This window comes from Lipophrys pholis (genome assembly GCF_963383615.2).
Source record: "Lipophrys pholis genome assembly, chromosome: 1".
Lineage (NCBI taxonomy): Eukaryota > Metazoa > Chordata > Actinopteri > Blenniiformes > Blenniidae > Lipophrys > Lipophrys pholis.
This window is the reverse complement of record NC_137635.1, coordinates 54,695,421-54,715,066: the sequence shown is the minus strand read 5'-3', so window position 1 is coordinate 54,715,066 and position 19,646 is coordinate 54,695,421. Positions and strand designations below refer to the sequence as shown.

Below are 19,646 nucleotides of genomic sequence, written 5' to 3'. Positions count from 1 at the left end.
TCCACATCCAGATCCCGATCCGCCTCCCCCACGCAGATCCGCGTGCGCGCCACAGACGCGCCCGCACGCACACGCGCGCACGGAGTTAGATTTTGGGGCGCATCTCGCTCTCCTTGAAGTGATCCTGCTTTTTCTTTTCCCTGCGGTGGGAAGGAGCCCGGCTGCAGCGGAGCAGGAGCAGGAGGGAGGAGGAGGAGCAGGAGGAGGAGGAGCAGCAGGAGGAGGTGGTGCGGACCCAGACCCTCGTCATGGAGCTACCGATCCGGTCCGGGACGCGCCGGCTGCGAGACGCGCACGGAGCCGCCGCTGGAGAGCCGCTGTGAGGGAAGTGGAGCGTGCAGCCGAGCCCCGCACACGTCTTTGTGTGAGTTTGTGTTGTGGGGCCTCTTTGGAGGAGCAGGAGGAGCAGGAGCAGCAGGAGGAGCAGGAGCAGCAGGAGGAGGCTCAAACACACACTTCGCTCCGGGATCCGGGTCGTGGCGCGCCGCGGTGAGTAGCCGTTCAGACGTTCGGGACGCGGATCGATCGGCTTGATTGAGCCTCGCTGCAGGATGGGAACAGGCAGAATGAGGGGGGAGAAGGGGGGAGAGAAGGGGGGAGAGAAGGGGGGAGAAGGGGCCGCGGCTCCTCCAGCACTTTGGAAGTGTTGTGATGTGGAGAAGAACTCGAGTGTTGATGAAGAATCTTCCTCCAGTTCAGCCTGAAATGTGAAGCTTGATTTCTAAGATATTCCTCCACGCTGATCACACACACACACACACACACACACACACACACACACACACACACACACACACACACACACACACACACACACACACACACACACACACACACACACACGCACATCTCCACCCAACAGGAGCAGCACTTCATGTCACTTACTGTCTCCATTCACTCTCCGTTCTGCGGCTATAAAATAAGATCATTTCACAGGGCATGTATAATTCACAGAGCTGAGGCAGCCATGTGTGATGATGGGACACACACACACACACACACACACACACACACACACACACACACACACACACACACACACACACACACACACACACACACACACACACACACACACACACACACACACACACACACACACAAACAGTTTTTACAGGCTGGAGGAACCATATCTGATTCTCACGTGAAGCTCTCAGATGCTCTCTCTCTCACACACACACACACACACACACACACACACACACACACACACACACACACACACACACACACACACACACACACACACACACACACACAGAGGAACCTGAAGGTTAAACCTGATGGTTTGCAGCGGGGATGCTGCCGCCGTGACGTTATATAAGACGTATAGGAGGAAGTTGGGAACCTGCCGGAGTCGTTCCTTCTTACATAAGCAGCCAGGAAAGTATGGACGACTTCTTCACTCTTCTTTTTGGGTCACCACGCCGTTATATAAGCCGAGAGCACGGCGGCTCCCCGGAACCCGGGGAACCGAGTGTCTGGCGTGGCGTGCCAGCCATTTTGGGAGGGAGGAGGTGTGACCGGGCCCGGTGGTGGCGGGTGTCTGATGATCCTTCTGGTTCCGGTCCGAGGCCTGAATGACGGTCCGATCTGAGCGGGACTCCGGCGGGCCTCCGGTCAGAGGAACATCTGGCCTGATGTGAGGAGCGCTGGAGGTTTTCAGCTCCTCGGTTCTCGTCGGCCTGGAAAGGCACCGAAACGCTCTTTTGTCTAGTTTTCATGGTTTTTTCGTCCCTGACATGTGAGTATTCAGTGTTTCTGTGGAGTCGAAGCGTCTGGCGGCTTCATCTTCACGTCTTCATGGTTTTCTTTTAAATTTGCGTCGAGCAGAGATCCCAGTTCATGGAAATCTAGTCCCATGTGGAGGCCCGCGGTGCTGAACGCTCGACGACATCATCCGTCCCTGTCCGTCACTAAACCTTTTGATTCACTCTGGATCTTATGAGTTTGATGGTTTTCATTCCTGGAGATGAAGAAGTGCTGCAGTTTGGAGGCTTTATGAGGCTCAACGGGGTTTTTTTCCTCTTTTTTCCTGCAATATTTTGGATTTAAAGACGTGTGATGGCTTAGTTTAGCATATTTTATGTTTATTTTGTTGGTTTTATGTAAATAAAAAGAGCTGAGTTCCTGGTATTTCGCCCCGGTTCCGGGTCTGCAGTGTGAAAATGCTCGACACTCGGCTACATAAACAAGCATCCGAGACGACACACCTTTTTATTTACTCAGACTGATGGCTTCAGAGAAAGAAGTGCATCTTAAATGTGCATTTTTCATTGTGGTTTCTGTAATTTATGGTAGAAAAAAAGACATTTAATGGCTCAGTTTTGCCCTTTTTAATGGTGTTTTGTTGGTTTTATGTAAATTTGTGGCTACGGGAGCCGAGTTCAAGGAATTTTGTCGCATTAAACGCTGGACTGCATGAAGCGTTTCCAAACCGCACGTTTAAACACATGAAAAAGCTTTCTTCATATTGTTTCTGCAGTTTGATGGTTTCATTTCACTGTTTCCCACCATTTCCTGAGCTTTATCATCACTTTTTTTTTTTTTTAATTGAAAAAATCTTGCTGATTGGCCCAAATTAGAGGCTTCAAATGTGGAACTGAACTTAAAGCAGAAAAAGGCTCATTAATGGTCATTTAGGGCTGAAAGTTAACGTCTCGACTCCGGAGATTATGGGTGAATTTCATCTAAATGCTGGACTTTATTATACAAGTGTGAAATTAGCATTTTTTTAAAAATATTTTGTGACGCTTTCATGTTGGAAAATGTTTTTATTTTAGCGAGTGGAAGACAATCTTCAATTTAAAAAAAAAAAATATATATATATATATATTTTTTAGCTCTAAATTTATGCTCAGCTGTGTGAAACTACACATTAAAAGCCATCATATGATTTCATTTGTATTGAATTTTTTATTTTTTTTTGCATTTTAAAGGACTTTTAGTGTAAAATGGTGAAAAACGAGCGATTTGTGGCTCCAGGAGACGGAAGAGCGACATTTTCTGCTGCTGATTGGTTCAGTTAAAACCTCCTTCAGTGTAAAACGTGAGTTTTGTGACACCTTGACGGCTTCATCGTCACACTTTTTAGGTTATGTGAAGTTTCCTGAGTCGACATAAATTCAGTCCCAGTGAATCAACGTCCGTCTGAATCATGCGAACACATTCAAATCAACATGTTTTTGTTTCGATATATCAGGATTTTTAATTTTTTTTCGTGTGTGCGATTCTTCCTTTTAGCATTTTGGGATGTTTTAGAGAAATTAGCGGCTGTGAGAGAGCTCGGTATCCATCACACTAAAACCATTAAAAACCTAAAATGACCAATCAGTGAGATGAAAAAGTGCTTTTATCAGCTGCTGCATTCGAGAGGCAAAAAAACCCAACAATTTTAAATCCACTAAATATCAGCTGTCGCCTCGTCCCGGCTGCTGCTGCACCAGACTGCCTGCATGGCATTCAGCTGGTTTTCTACCTTTTTACAGTTTTTTTCTTACTTCTGTGTTTGGAAAATTGGACTTATAATGGATCAATCTTCATGTTTTTCATATTTTTTTTTTTCATTTATGTTTTACAGAGATTCACAACAGAGTTCCCATTCGACAAACTCCGTGAAATATACCAAATTAAAAGCTCTGACTGTGAAACGCCTCAAAAATATCTAGAATATTTTAAGATTTTTGCTCCACTGTCATATTTTATAGGTTTAAAATAAAATTAATCTGCGTTACTTTGTATTTCCTGCCGTTTTGAAAGGATTTCTATATTCTAGACGAAACACGAGCCCAGCTTCACATTTTGTAGGTTTTTTATTAATATTCTGAGAGAAATCTGAATTCACTGCAGTTTCGGTGTTCAAGACATTAGATGAGTCATTCTTCACATTTCCTCTGGTTTTACGAGGAGAAATTGATGCAATTTTTCAGTATTTTGGGGATATTTCTACATTCTAGACGACATCAGATGAGCCCATTCTCACATTTGGGATTTTTGGAAAATCTTTGAAAAATCTTTGCACCTTTCTGTGTTTCCTGCTGTTCTGGGGGGAGTTCTGCGTCATATACGACATTTGATGAGCCCATCTGCACAGTTTGTGTAATTCAAGTATTCTTTAGGAGAAATTGCTTCATTTATTTATTTTTTTGTATTTCCTGCAGTTTTTGTGTATTTCTGTATTTGGCACGACATCATATGAACCCATCTTCACATTTTCTCCGGCTTCATGAGGAGAAACGGGTGCAATTTTTTTTCAGGGTATTTCTTGCAGTTTTTCTCAGTTCTGATGAGGAACCAGAGTTCACATGTGTTCACGGGATTCATGTTCGACGCGACGCGGCTGAAAACCTTCCGGTGTGCTAATTTATTTGACATTTTAAAGCTTCACTCTGGCTCATTTTCTCCTGTTTTACAGATTTGAAGACGTGCGTGTGCGTGTGCGTGTGCGTGTGCGTGTGCGTGTGCGTGTGCGTGTGCGTGTGTGTGTGTGTGTGTGTGTGTGTGTGTGTTGGGGCAGATCCGGGTGAATGTGTCCGTGTGAACGTGTGCGGACAGAAAACAATAAAAGTGTTAAATCGACTGGCGGGAGACAAGGAAACGGCCACGTTGGAAGATTTCAGCATGAGGGAAACAAAGAAGAAGAAGAAAAAAAAAAAATGGTGTTACCTCTTGAAACAAGTGGCGGGACAGTGAATGGGGGGGGGGGGGTGGGTGGCGGGTGGGGGGACACAAATGGTCCGTCCCCCCCCCCCCCCCCCCCCCCCCCCCCCCCCCACACACCCCCCCACCCCCCCGCTGCTCCTGCTCGGGTCCATTTGTCTGCGTTGTCTTGTGAGGAAGTGCCATCTCATCTCACATTGCGCAAATGGCTTCAGTGCAGGCCAGTGTGAATTCTAGCGGCTTTTTGTAACTGCCAATTTCCATATCAAAGTGTCTGCATTTCAATGGGGACAACTCCAGCTACCAGCCCCCCCGCGGCCCCCCCCCCCCCCCCCCCCCTCTTCTTCAGGAGGAGGAGGAGGAGGAGGAGGAGGAGGAGGTCCCAGAGTGGGGAAATTCTAAAACGCCGGCACGGCTGTGAGTTGCCCCCCCCCCCCCCCCCCCCCCCCCCCACTGCACGAACTTGGGGCAGGGCAAAAATATTATCGATTTATTGAGTTTGGAGCTAAAAACGATTCTTATTTCTTGTATCTGCTGCGGTTCTTTTGCTTAAACCTGTTAAAGCTTGAATTTGTTGAATGACTGAGCCTCGTACAATACTAACAATACTATTAATGTACTTTTAACAATATATGTGACGTCTGCAGTCATTTTGAAGAGCGTCAAGAAAATAAATCTAAACTGAAATTTTCTTTAAAATAAATCATAGATTTATTTTGCGGTTCTAGGCCCCCCCCCCCCCCCCCCCCCCGCCCCCCCACCGCGATAACCTATTAACCACATTTTTCACCTAATTCACGACTGTACTAGACCGATTTGAATAATCGTTTTTTACAGACCGTGTGAACTGAATTGGCGCCGACGCGTGATCCCGCCATAATAAAAGTCATAAGCGTGCGCCGTCGATTCAGGGAGAATAAAGTCGCTAAACATGGACAGAACTCTCCTTTTCTGTTTGGAGAACAATGTCCCATAAAGGAAGAGGAGGACGTGGACGCGGTGCGAACTGGGGAGGCTAATTTAGCAAAGTGAGCTTGAAGTAAGTTCTTGTTAGCATGTAGCAACATTTTACGTTAGCATTCGGGTGTTGCACGGATAACTACTTCCTGTCAGCCTGCATCTCTATTCATTCGTTAAAGCTGACGTGATCGCAGCTGCCGCTACGACGTCGCTGATATCAGGCCCAGTCCGGTAGCGGTTAACCTCGGCGGTCCAGGAACCAGCGGGACCGAAGGTTCTACCAACGTTCTCCCCACGATCCCATCTTTAGTCTCAGACGCTGTTTGTGCAGCCTGAACTCCGAGTTATATAGAAGTCATTGAGCAGGACTCTAGTTCTATATTTCTATGTTCTCTGTGTTTTTGGTGTATCTGGTGAGTCACAGCGCCCCTAAAGGCCTGGCATATGTACTACATGCCCCGAGGCATCGTGTTGAGCCGTGCTCATAGTGGACCGGATGTTAGTTTGTTTTTAATACCTGTGGTGTCGTGTGGACCGGTCTCACCTGAAATACCTGTTTTGACGTTAGATCTGCTCGACCCGAGGGACCGCGCTCACGCTACGCCGTTCTGAGGATCTGAAAGAAAAAGAAAAAATGGATCTGGATTTATTTATTTTTCTTCCATTTTTCTGTGGCTCAGTTGGTGGAGCGAGTTGTTTCTCAATCAGCAGGTTTAAATCTCCATCTCATTCGCCTACGTGTCGGAGTGTCCTTGAGCAAGGCGCTGAACTCCACACTGCCCCCCGGTGGACGGACTGAGCGCCGGCATGGCGGCCGCCTCCGGTGAAGTGTGAATGGGTGAATGTGACGTCTACGCAACGTTTTTGAGTGAAAACAGAAAAGGTTTGTGACGTGTAGTGGCGTCTGTTTCCACGGCAACGCAGCTCATAACCACTGAAAACGCAACTTTCTCGAAAACACTCCGTCTCCGTGGAAACGGGAAAACACAACTTTCTCGAAAACGAATCAACGTGAAACCGTGTTAATGTGGGATGATGACGAAAAGAAAAATATGACGCCAAACCGTAACCCAACATGCTAACTACGTCGATTTGTGTGTTTCTGCTGTTTCCATGGAAACGGACATCGTTTTCAAAATGTTGCCGTGTGAACATGGAACTTTTGAAACGAAAACTGAAGAATCATCTTTAAGACTCGATTCTTAAATGTTTTCGATGCGTTTTGTTTTTATATGTTTAACTGATCTTTTGCGTCACGTTGCAGTGCCGCTTTATGTAACATGGTGCAATATGTAATAATGTAATAACTGTTCAATATATTATGTAATAACACCACATTGTGTAATAACTTGTTACTTATTGCAATGGTTTTTACAAAATGTAGGATTTAATGATTAAATGCACTTCAATCTGGTTTCATTTACAATCTGGTTTTATTTCTACAAGAAAACAGAAAATATCTGGTGGAAATACTTTAAAAATCTACCAGCCACGATGGCAGGAGGTTTAAAAAGTTCCGCTCCTTCATTCAAGTCCATCTGAATCTTCAGTTCTTCTTAATATTAAACATAGAACCATGTATACAGACGAAGGCCAACATTTATTACATAATTCACCATATTATTACATTTAAAAAATAAAAAAGTGGAACGCCCACATTTTGTAAAAACTGTTGCAATATGTTATTATTATTTATTACAAAATGCATCTCAGATTAAATGAACTAGTTCCAGACTTGGTTCCTGATTTAAATTGGATCTCATGTTGAGCCGCTTGGTTTCAAACCGGTTCTGGTAAATCTAGACCCTTTTGGTTCTTTCAGACCAGTTCTGGTGGTTCTGGTTTGTGACCCGGGATGTTTGACCTTGTGGACGATCTGCGGGTGTTTCCAACTCTTCTCACTCTACTTCCGTTCAGACGAGCTTCAACCGGATCCGGAGCAGTTTGGTTCCTGACCAGATCTGACTTTGTTCAGGTTTCAGGTTGTTGGACCAGTTTGGATGAATGTGGACCCGTTTCTGTTCTTGTCAGACTAGATTTGATGCTGGTTTCAGAAGGTTTTGGAGGTGCTTTTACGAGGGCTTCATTCTGGTTTGAAACTCGTATGAACCAGTTCTTTGCTTCATTCTTTTCTAAATTCAGCCTGAAACAACGACGAGTGTTTCTCAACGACTTTTACACCAATTCAGAACCGGTTTTAAGACTTTTATTTTGATGTTTATTTATGTTTCTAGACGTGGTTTCAACCTGGTTTGGTTCTGGCATTTGTTCTAAAATATTGAAAACTTTAGGCGTCATGTTCAGATGTTTTCATCAGTTTGAATAAGTTTTACTCTCGTTTGAGACTTTAATGTAGATTTGAAACAGATTTTCCAAGAGTTTTAAACCTTTTAATCCCGAGGAAAGAATGTGTGAGCTCAGAAGCAGGTTTGATTCCCGGTTCGGAGCGTTCAGATGTGGGAGGCGTCGGACTCCAGCGCCTCGCGGCGCCTGATTGTTTTTCCGAGGCAGAGATAATATTTATTCCCGGTTCTGTGCAGCTGTTGCTTGTCGGAGGAAGAATGCAGCGCGAGACGCCTTATTTTGAAGGATCTTCCTGGTTTCTCCTCCGTCGAGTCGGCGGCGGTTTGAGACGAGCGACGGAACGAGAAGAAAGAGCAGCAGGTCAGAGGTTTTCTGCTGCAGATCCGCCAGGAAATGTCATCGGAGGCTCGGCGGGGGGGCGGGTCGCCCCCTGCAGGGGTAATACCGACGGCCAACCTGCTCCCTGGGGCTGCACTCCAAATCTGATACACGACGAGAGACTGAATCCAGAGTGAAACCAGAGTGAAACCAGTCTGGCTTTAATCTGGATTATTTCTGGATTCATTCTGGTTTCACTCTGGTTTCATTCTGGTTTCTCTCTGGAGTAATTCTGGTTTCTGGTGTAGTTGTTGTTTCATTCTGGTTTCACTCTGGTTTCAGTCTCATTTTGTTGTGATTTAATTCTGGTTTTGGATGAACAAAAACCGGATCTGTTTCATGTCTGATTTTAAACTGTTGGATGTAAATCATCAGTAATTTTAAACAGATTTTACTTGAGATATGAATATGTTTGAGATTTTCAACAGGTTCACTCTGGATTCCTTAGTTTTCCACTTAAATAACGACGTGTGTGACGTCTGACTGTTTTAAAACTAATCTTACGATTACCGCTGTTAAACTAGTTAGAATTTTAGTCCAGATTAAACCTGAACTAGTGTCGAGTTTCGTTTCATATATTTTACATTTTAGTCCACTTTTTGCTGAGCCTCTATTCCTGGTCTTGATGTTATTTTCTAAATATTTGAAACTACATTGACTCTGGCTTTGAACCAGATTTTAGTTTTTTTTTTTTCTTATTTTGTATTTAAATTCAAAAGTATTTTGACTTGTTCTGGTGTTTGGGTTTAATTTCAGATTGGTTTTAGATCTAAACGCAGGCCAATGTTGGACCAGATTCCCGGCTGGTTTTGATGCAGTTTGTGCTGAAATGTGGATTGAAGCCGGTTTCACACCGGATTTATTCTGGTTTTTGCAGTTTTTATTAAGTTATTTCAAAGTGGATCTCCACTGGCGCCGACCAGGTTTTTTGCTGCGGTCAGACTGTTTCAAGAAGATTTTGGACAAAATTCCAAACTAGTCCGAATCTGGTTCTGATCTGGTTTTGGATGTAACAGGAGGCCAGTGTTGGACTGGTGTTGGACCAGATGTCAGTAGTTCTGCACTGAACTCCGGCAGGTTTCTGATCCTCAGACTAATTTAAAAGCAGAAGTCGTGAGAGACGAGCTGAGAGGGTGAATGTTTGGGGCAGGAAGCAGCGCGTTGTTCTGGGGGTGGTAAAGTGGTGGTGGTGGGGGGGTGGGAGTGGGGGGGGGGGGGTAACAAGCAGGAGCTCACCTGTCGTCTTCACTCACGGCCGGCCGCTCTGACAGCTGTCTTGTTCAGTTCCCGCGGCGGCTGCGTGAGAAGAAGCCGGACCAAACCCGGCACGCTTTTATTGATCCGTCTCGTCCGACGCGCTACTTCCTGTTCCGTAAAGTCGCCAGAGATTCTCAGACGTGATCGTCTGTGACTCGTGTTTAAGATCTGAGCAGAACCACGTTAATCCCACACTATACAGCGATTAAACTCTAAATACTTCTAAAGGAGAGACAATTTAGTTTCCTTCTGGATTGAAAGTTGTTTTTTTGCAAACGTTGTTTCTTGTGTCTTTTTATTCAAAATATAATCCCACTTATGAATGAAATGGAGTTATTGGTTAAGATAGTGGAGGAAGTGAACAGTAACAGAACCTCTAAACCTAAAGGAAATAATAATAATGATAATAATAATAATAATAATGATAACAATAATAAATTGATTCGGTTTTCTGACATAACTTGATAACAGTAAGTAGAGATGCGTTTTACTTGGTTATAGATTTTAATATAAAGTAAATCTGAGCTGAATTGGAACATTGTTTAAACTCAATCTGACTAGTTTAGCCCTGAGCAAGGTGGCAGGAGGTTTAGGTTTAGATTTAAGTTTAGGTTTAGGTTTAGATTTAAGTTTAGGTTTAGGTTTAGATTTAAGTTTAGGTTTAGATTTAAGTTTAGGTTTAGGTTTAGGTTTAGATTTAGGTTTAGATTTAGATTTAAGTTTAGGTTTAGGTTTAGATTTAGGCTTAGGCTTAGGTTTAGATTTAGATTTAGGTTTAGATTTAGATTTAGGTTTAGATTTAGATTTAGGATTATGGTTGGACGTATGCTTAAGTTTCCGACTGTACGCTGCGTTTCTGTCACGACTGTTGTCGTTTCTCAGCAGAACAAGGTGGAACTATTCGCCACGAGTCTGGAACAAAGCAATTCTGCACAGTTTTAATTCAATTATATCGCATTTGGTGGATTTTCTGATTGATTTGACTCATTCGACACACGATTAGACGCCTTTTTATCTGACGACTAAATCTTCCTTTTAATCTCCAAAATGTGAATAAATTTCATCTTCTTATGAAGAAAATCTTCAGGTGAGAATATTGTGACGTTGTTCTGAAGCTTCCTCTCATGAACGCTGCGGTTTGCTTCGGCTGCGCCGCTCCGCTCCGCTCCGCTCCGCTCCTGCTGGTGATTTATTATGTTTCCAACAATGGCGGCATGACGAGGCTCCGTGTGGGCGGCGAGGGCGGCGGCAGCCAGAACAACTGTGGGAAGTTTGTCGAGTCGAGAGAAAAGTGTGAGTGGAGTGGAAGTCACGCTGTGGTGAGCCCAGCCGTTTGGATTTATTAAGAAGCTGCTGAAGAGGGAGAAACCTCAGCGGGTCTTCTGAGGAGAGTTTAAACTGCAGATGTACCGATACTGATACCGATATCTGGTCCGATACTGCAAAAAGCTCCCAGATGTAATGTCTGCGATTTGAAGATTCTTTAATATTATTGACTGTAAATTATGTTCTGACTAAATATCAAGAGGAGGAGATGAATGGTTCTTACATCACCAGCAACTTCATCGCCAGCAACTTCATCGCCAGCAACTTAAACACCAGAGACATTTGGTCCAGCAGAATTAGTCCGATGTGTTTTCTGCTCTCAGACTTTGTCATTTCCACTCAAGGAATTTCTAAAACGTATTGAAGCAAATACTTGAGAACTAAGGCCACATTTCTATGTACCCGGGTTTTTACAAAAACTGGTATTTTCCCCTCCACATTTTAAAATAAAATAAATAAAAAATTAATTGACACAGACCCGCATATCCACCTGGTTCAGAGCTGCTATGAGCAGCCGGACCTGTAGGGGGCATTGTGACCAGAAGCATGAAGCCTCGTTAGCCAATCAGACTCCTGGAAGAAAAGCTGTATTTATCATTCTAGAGCTGAACGTCGTTCAGTCTGTCTGCAGTTCATATGAAGCTGAAGAATAAAACACAACTTCTCAAAACGGAGCGTTTCCTCGTCAAACCGTCCTGAGACGTTTAAAACATGTTAAAGAAAACAACGTGATGTTTTATATTGATGGAGTTTTTACCTCTTTGCTGCTAATTTTGCCATTGATGTTGGATTTATTACTCTTTTTTTTTAGAGAATTCGGCCGACGTTTAAACAACAGCTTAAGTGAAAATACTTTTTGCGTTTTCATTTCAGGAATGTTTCACGTTTCCACGACAACGTCCTGAAAATGATGTCTGTTTACATGGAAATGACGGAAATGCTGAAAACGCTGTTGTTTTCATGTTGGGCCACTAGTTGGTGCTGTTTGTTTTTTGTAAGGAAGCGCACATGCAGCAGAGAACAATCGGCAGTTTATTCTTATTGTCCATCTACTGAGCATGTGCAGAAGAACTGTTCACTACAGCCGTGGTGCGCATGCGCCGTGGCAGCGTTTCCATGGAGACGGAGCCCAAGCGTTTTCAAAAAGTTGTTGCATCGGGCCCCCAAAAGGAAGTTTAGCGTTTTGGTGCGAACGGGACATTAAACACAAGTTGAAGCAGATCTTCAGTTTTTGGACTTTATTTTTCTGGGTTTCCCGGGACTGTCCCTGAACGCCTCTCGGACCTCTCCTTCACTGCTGCTGCCGCCCGACGAGCTGCTAAAGCTGATCGACCCGGAAACTAAAAGGCAGCAAAGAGGATTTTTATTCAAAATGTGGTGTTTGTACGCGTGTAACGTCGTTCTGTCGAGCCCCAGAACAGAACGACATCCACGAATCTCGGCAGTAAAATGTAACTGTGGTTGTTGAAGAGACTCCGTTAATCTACACAACAACACAAACCACGGTCGTACATTTCACTCTCTTGCTTCACTGTTTATATTTTTCGAGGCTCGAAGCAGGTTTTCAGGTTGTCGCTATTTTCTAACTCGCAGAACAAAGAGGACCGCTGCTGTTGGCTCTTGTTAAACGCAGATGGCCGATGTTTAGAATTGTCCTTGAACGCCTCTCAGACGACGCTCTCGCTCCTAAACAAGCTGCTCCTGAACAAACCGCTCACGTTAATTGACGCTGAAAAGCTGTAAAGTCTCTCGGCGGAGGATTTTTCTTTACTTTTAAACAACTTTGAAACGACTGGAAGCTGCTCTTCTTGATTAACGCTGGTGTGCCAACTGCAATTATTGTACACAGTGCTGGGCTGTTTAGTTTTCTGACAGATGTTTCGAACTGTCCTTGAACGCCTCTCCACAGTGATTGATGACACACACTCTGAATGGTCCTTGAACGCCTCTCAGACGATGCATTCGCTCCTGCTGCTACTAAACAAGCTGCTAATGCTAATTGACTCAGAATCTGTATGAAACAACATGTTGTCGGGCTTTAGAACCTTTTAATGTCACATTGAGAGAACGACTGGAGTGAGGTCAGCCGCTGCTTTAGAACGTCTTGCATTTTGAAATTCTCCAAATGAAGCAGATTTTCTATGAACGCGGCTCTAGAATCGCAGACGACTGACGCTCTCGATTGTCCTTGAATGCCTCAGAGATGGCGGCCTCGCTGCTAATGCTAAATGACACTGAAAAGCTGTAAAAACTCTCAGCAGAAGTTGTTCTGTGAGAAAACACCGAGAACGACAAAGAAAAGAGATTTTGAGCGACTGAGAAGCGGCTTTTAGCCATTATTTTATATGCAGATGACTTCATGTTGTTAGTTTATTCACAGGTGTGAAATTGTAACACTCAGATTATATATATATATATTTGAGCAAATTTAGTCATTAATTTAGTTTTACTTTATTGCTTTTTGCCACAAACGATGCTGTTCTATGCAGACGACGCCGCTCTGTTCAGCTGAGGTTAATGCATCAGCAGCACTTTATTTTATTTAAATGTCACCGTTAATGTTTAACTCAGATTTATTTTGAACGCCTCTCAGACGAGTGAAAGAGCTTCTTATGCTAAAATACATCAACGCATGATAGAGATTCATTTCATTCACATTTGGACAGATTGGAAGCTACTGAGTTTATATATATTTTATATATATATATATATATATATATATATATATATATATATATATATTATATAAGGGCCAGGGGAAAAAACTGATTTATCGAATTTGTACCTAAAATTATTTTTATTTTGGGATGTTTTAAATGCATTTTTACTCCGTGGACAATCACAACAATATAGTTGCACTTTTGACAATATATCTGGTGGCTCCAGTCATTTTTAAGAGCATTGAGAAAAAACATTGAAAATCGAATCGAAACGCAATTTTTTCTTTAAAAAACAAAACAAAACATATATATATATATATATGTGTTTCTTTTTTTAGGCCTCCCCGGGATCAGCAGACTCACTAATGACAGACACTATGAACTGTCCCTGAACGCCTCTCGGGCGTGATGAGCTGTTAATGCCAAAGCACACACAGGGATCCTGAATGGGGATTTTTGTGGGGGGGTGGAAAAACTCACATTTGCCTCCACTGACGGGTGCTTATAGCCGTAATTAATTCTGTTGTATGTACACAACGTCACACGGCCCGCAGCCAACGACGGCGACTTTTTAATCATATAGGAAATGACGCTGCGGCGCGGCCCCGGCGTAACGCGGCCCCGGCGTAACGCGGCCCCGGCGTAACGCGACCCCGGCGTAACGCGGCCCCGCCGTAACGCGGCCCCGGCGTGACGCGGCCCCGGCGTGACGCGGCCCCGGCGTAACGCGGCCCCGGCGTAACGCGGCCCCGGCGTAACGCGACCCCGGCGTAACGCGGCCCCGCCGTAACGCGGCCCCGGCGTGACGCGGCCCCGGCGTGACGCGGCCCCGGCGTGACGCGGCCCCGGCGTAACGCGGCCCCGGCGTAACGCGGCCCCGGCGTAACGCGCAGGGTTATTAATGAGGTCCTTAAAGTGTTTCCCGCTCCACAGTGTCTCCTTCAATAACGCTTACAAACAGGAGCCGATGTTAAACTGTTCAAACACGCTACAAACTAAGTGGACTTTCCGATGTGGGCTGAGAGACTTCATGTTAGTGAGCGGCAGCGCGGCAGCGCGGCAGCGGCGGCGCGGCAGCGGCGGCGCGGCAGCGGCAGCGCGGCAGCGGCAGTGGCCTCCTCCTGCGTTCAAAATGACAGTTAACTTTCCCCCACTGCTCTGAAATGGATGTTTAATGATGAGCCAAGGCGCAGTGTGTGTGTGTGTGTGTGTGTGTGTGTGTGTGTGTGTGTGTGTGTGTGTGTGTGTGTGTGTGTGTGTGTGTGTGTGTGTGTGTGTGTGTGTGTGTGTGTGTGTGTGTGTGTGTGTGTGTGTGTGTGTGTGTGTGTGTGTGTGTGTGTGTCCCGGGTCTGGAGGCTCCATCTATCAGGAGATTAGCGGTGACCTGCTAGCGGACCGCGGCCGCCCCTCGCAGCTTTAGCATTGGGGGGCGGTGGCGAGTCGTGGGGGGGGGGGGGTGACAGATAGCGTTCTTTATTTGGTGGCGTCGTCCCGGAGGTCACAGACTGAAGGCGGACGTCTTTGTGTCGGCGTGAGGAGCGTCTGACAGGTCGTCCGTCTTCAGCTGAGGAGACGCTCCGGAATACTCTCATGGAATTATCCCACAAATCCAAGATATTGTGGCTCTTCACTGTAGTGAAATCCACACAAGTCCGTCTCTTTTCAGGTTTTGTTAAATGTGGTCAGTTTTTCTAGAAGATGTTTAGGAAAGTTCTCCTGTATTTACGAAACAATTATATATTTCACGACGTTATCCTGGAAGTTCAAGTGTGTGTGGTACTTCATTGTAGTGAAACTGTGAAAACAGTTTCTTCTTCATAAGCAACATACTTTTTTTTACTTTTGTTTCACATATAAAACTAATATCCTCCCTTTTTTTTTAAAAATATATTTAATTGCTCTATTAATGATATTTTCTCTTTTTTCATGGAAACTCAACTTTTTCTCACCTTGGTATATTTCACATCATTTTTCGGGTAAAATATACTTTTTTCGTACTTTATTACACTTTTTAAACAATTTTTGTCATGCTAGTTTTCATGAAAAAAATTCCAGCTTGTTTACATTCTCCATTGATTTAAATAGACATTATATTAACATACTTAATTTCTGTGTGTACGCTAACATGCTATGCTAACATGCTACGCTAACAACGTTTACGTGACGTTTTCAAATGACCACACAAAACTTGTGTCGTGTTTTGTGTGTCCGTTCACACGACAACGGAGTCGCAGAAAACCGCTCCACCGGTAGAACTTTTTGAAAGCGCTCGGTCGCTGTGTGCGTGGTTTTATTACTCAAACAGCCAGCAGCACCCACTAGTGGCCCAACATGAGAACGACATCATTTCCAGTGCGTCGTTTTTAAAACGTTGAAGTAGAAACGCCAAACTTTTCTGTAACGAAAATGCAAAAAACCTTTGACAGGAGACATCGTATCATCGGCCTGAATGTTTCGAGTCATTAAGGAGATTTTATTTAATATTCTGATGGAAAAAAAGCTGAAAAGGAGAAAAAAAAAGACTTTTATTTTTGCGACTTTAGAGAAAAAAAAATGGATCCGTTTGGGGTTTTGTGTCGGTGTGAATTTCTATCCCGAACGTGAAGCTTTTGGAGGATGTTTGCCTTGAAGCCGCGACGCTAAACACAACAGAACTCCTCACTCTGGGTTCTTTCATTCTGCGGTGAGTCAAGAGAGATGCAGATGTTATTGACACTGGAGGAGCTCCGGCAGCCGTCTCCCGGCGCCGCCGGGTGACGGCTCGTCAGTCCTCGCCTCAGAAGACGCTTCTCTCCTCCTCGGATTCCTAAATACTATCATATAATTATCCTGGGAATTGAAGTTCGCGCGGCGCCTCACTGCAGCGAGCGCGCCCGCTCCTCCCCCGTCCTATGGAAATGTAAACGTGATGCGATCCAACGCCGTCGTTCCTCGTCTCGCTGTGGACGGAGCGACGGGAGCAGGTACACGCCCACGCCGGCGTCTTATTCTCTTTAAGTGTGCGATCTGCAGGAACTCGCCGCCTGACGGACGCCTGAAACTCTCCTGTTCACCTGAACAGCGGCGGCACGTCCTGTCCCCGAGATGCCGCTTAGTCAGCATTAAAGAGCTCAATGAAATATTAGTCCGTCGACCGAGGCTCTTCTGGCTGAACGCTCCCGCAAATCATCCTAACGTGTGTGTGTGTGTGTGTGTGTGTGTGTGTGTGTGTGTGTGTGTGTGTGTGTGTGTGTGTGTGTGTGTGTGTGTGTGTGTGTGTGTGTGTGTGTGTGTGTGTGTGTGTGTGTGTGTGTGTGTGTGTGTGTGTGTGTGTGTGTGTGTGTGTGTTATTTGAAGACTTCACACTGGAGGAGTCTTCCGAACCCCATTAATCCTATAATGACTCAATATTTACACAGAAAACTACAAGTTTGGATATTTTCAGGTGTGATACTCGGAGTAGATACTCAGAGTAGATACTCGGAGTAGCAGGAAACGTTCTGTACCTTAGAAGTGAAGTTTTTTTTTTACAGGCCTGTTGATTTGTGTTTAAGGCGCCGTGTGCAGTCCGTTTCCTGGACGACGGAACTCAGAGTCACTGAAAACACAACTTCTCTAAAACGCCTCCGCGCCATCGTCTTGGAAACGGCGGGGAAAACTGCAGTTTTTCTGACCCCAGGATGAATCACCGTGGTAACTGAATGTCTGAGCTGCGCCGGAGCGGGATGCGTTCTGGATGAGGTGACAGTGAACGTAAAGCTCCGCCCCCTGACCAATCAGATCTCAGAAGTGTGCAGCGGACCGATGATGTTGATTCCAGAGTTTAACCAGACGAAGGTGAAACGCTGCAGGATGGTTGGATTAACGTTGTTGTGAAAACATTGGTCAGAACCTTGTGTTTGTTCTCTGCCGTCCATCGTTTGGTTCCGTCAGATAATACTGTCCCCCGGAAACAAAACCTGTTTTCCAGCCGCTGCGCACTTCTGCTGTGACGTTTTGTTGTTTTGTTGTGACGTTTTGTTGTTTTGTTGTGACGTTTTGTTGTTGTGTTGTGCTGTTGGGCGTACTGGGCTGTTGTAGTTTCATTCCAAAAACAACCCACAGCACCAACTAGTGGCCAACATGAAAACATTGTTTTTCTTTCTCTCCTGAAAGCGAAAAAGCAGAAATGACAAGTTTTCACTTGAAACGTCGCCCCGGTTCTCCGGTTCGCCCCGGGAGCCCGGCGGCGAGGCGAGCGCAGGTCGGCGACTCCCCCGAGCGCCGCCGGGCTGTGATTGGCAGGTGTGGTCACAGGAGACGAGCGGCGGCGGGAGTCGCTGGGTAAAGAGAATCTATTACCTCCGGGCGGGCGGCCATCTTGCTCGGCGACCGGGGGAGCAGCTTTCAACTCTCATTTCACCGCCTGCCACCGGTGACATTATTGATGCTTCCTCCTTGGCGGGGCGAAGAATTATCTTGTAAAATCCCTCAGAATGTGTGTAATCCTTTTTAGCATCGCGCCGCGAGAACGGCGGGAAAAAAAAGAGAAAAGAAAAGCAGCTGAAATTCATCTGAGGCCGTTTCCTGTGCTGATTTCCTGCGTTTCAAAAACCTCCTTCACACTCACACAGTGTGTGTGTGTGTGTGTGTGTGTGTGTGTGTGTGTGTGTGTGTGTGTGTGTGTGTGTGTGTGTGTGTGTGTGTGTGTGTGTGTGTGTGTGTGTGTGTGCAGCTCTCTGTTGATCAGCCAGCCAAATCAGATCTTGATATTTGAAGAGTGGGGTTGTGATTGCTAATCACTCCACTGCTGAGTTTTAATTAGGAGACTCATAAGCATTCTGTCGGTCGTCAGCAGAGCCGATTCAAGCATCAGACGTACTTAAGAGAACAAATAATTACTTTTCTTTGTTGTTAAAGCCGCGAAAAAACCAGCTCAGGTTCTCCTCTCCGGTTCCCCGCCGCAGATTAACCAGTGGTTCTGTTCTGAACGGCGATTTAAAACTCCACAACCGATCGTGACCTGAACCTGCTGCTCTGCTAAACCTGCTGCTCTACTGAACCTGCTGCTCTACTGAACCTGCTGCTCTACTGAACCTGCTGCTGCTCTACTAAACCTGCTGCTCTACTAAACCTGCTGCTCTGCTAAACCTGCTGCTCTGCTAAACCTGCTGCTGCTCTACTGAACCTGCTGCTCTACTAAACCTGCTGTTGCTCTACTGAACCTGCTGCTCTGCTGAACCTGCTGCTGCTCTGCTAAACCTGCTGCTCTACTAAACCTGCTGCTCCGCTGAACCCGCTGCTGCTCTACTAAACCTGCTGCTCTGCTGAACTTGAGCGTCTGGACGGCGTTAAATTCCCCTTGTGTGGAGAACTTCTTTGTTTTTAGTGTTTTTAACACTTTGTTAGCAGGTTGGTAAGAAAAGTCAGTTTTTGGTGTATTTTTCTATATTAACTGTGAGCAGCAGGTTCAGCAGAGCAGCAGGTTCAGCAGAGCAGAAGCAGGTTTAGTAGAGCAGCAGGTTCTGCAGAGCAGAAGCAGGTTTAGTAGAGCAGCAGGTTCAGCAGAGCAGCAGCAGGTTCAGCAGAGCAGCAGGTTCAGTAGAGCAGCAGCAGGTTCAGCAGAGCAGCAGCAGGTTCAGTAGAGCAGCAGGTTCAGCAGAGCAGCAGGTTCAGCAGAGCAGCAGCAGGTTTTGTAGAGCAGCAGCAGGTTCAGCAGAGCAGCAGGTTCAGTAGAGCAGCAGGTTCAGCAGAGCAGCAGCAGGTTCAGCAGAGCAGCAGCAGGTTCAGTAGAGCAGCAGGTTCAGCAGAGCAGCAGGTTCAGCAGAGCAGCAGTGCACTCAGGTGATGAGCATTGATGCTGCTGAGCTCCTGAGAACGTTTTAATTACAGCGAAGCTGGAAGACATCGATCTGAGCTGAGAGGGATTTCTCTGTCAGTGAGGACACACACACACACACACACACACACACACACACACACACACACACACACACACACACACACACACACACACACACACACACACACACACACACTAGTGGTTAAATCCAGTTTGTAGTTCTTATGGTCTTTGCTGCTGTGTGGTCGCCGCCGCCCGCCACGTCCTCTCCCTCGCCGCCCGCCACGTCCTCTCCCTCGCCA

The 19,646-nt window shown here is 45.6% G+C and overlaps 1 protein-coding gene across 2 annotated transcripts in view; it reads left to right on the top strand.

Moving 5' to 3' along the window:
- Positions 1-205: 205 nt before the first annotated feature.
- The window catches only part of adgrl2b.1 (adhesion G protein-coupled receptor L2b, tandem duplicate 1), a 158,803-nt gene continuing 139,362 nt past the window's right edge, over positions 206-19,646 (top strand). For both annotated transcript variants that reach the window (XM_080483259.1, XM_080483260.1), the window contains exon 1: positions 206-489. The gene's annotated coding sequence lies outside the window, so the exon portion shown is untranslated. The remainder of the gene's footprint in view (positions 490-19,646) is intronic.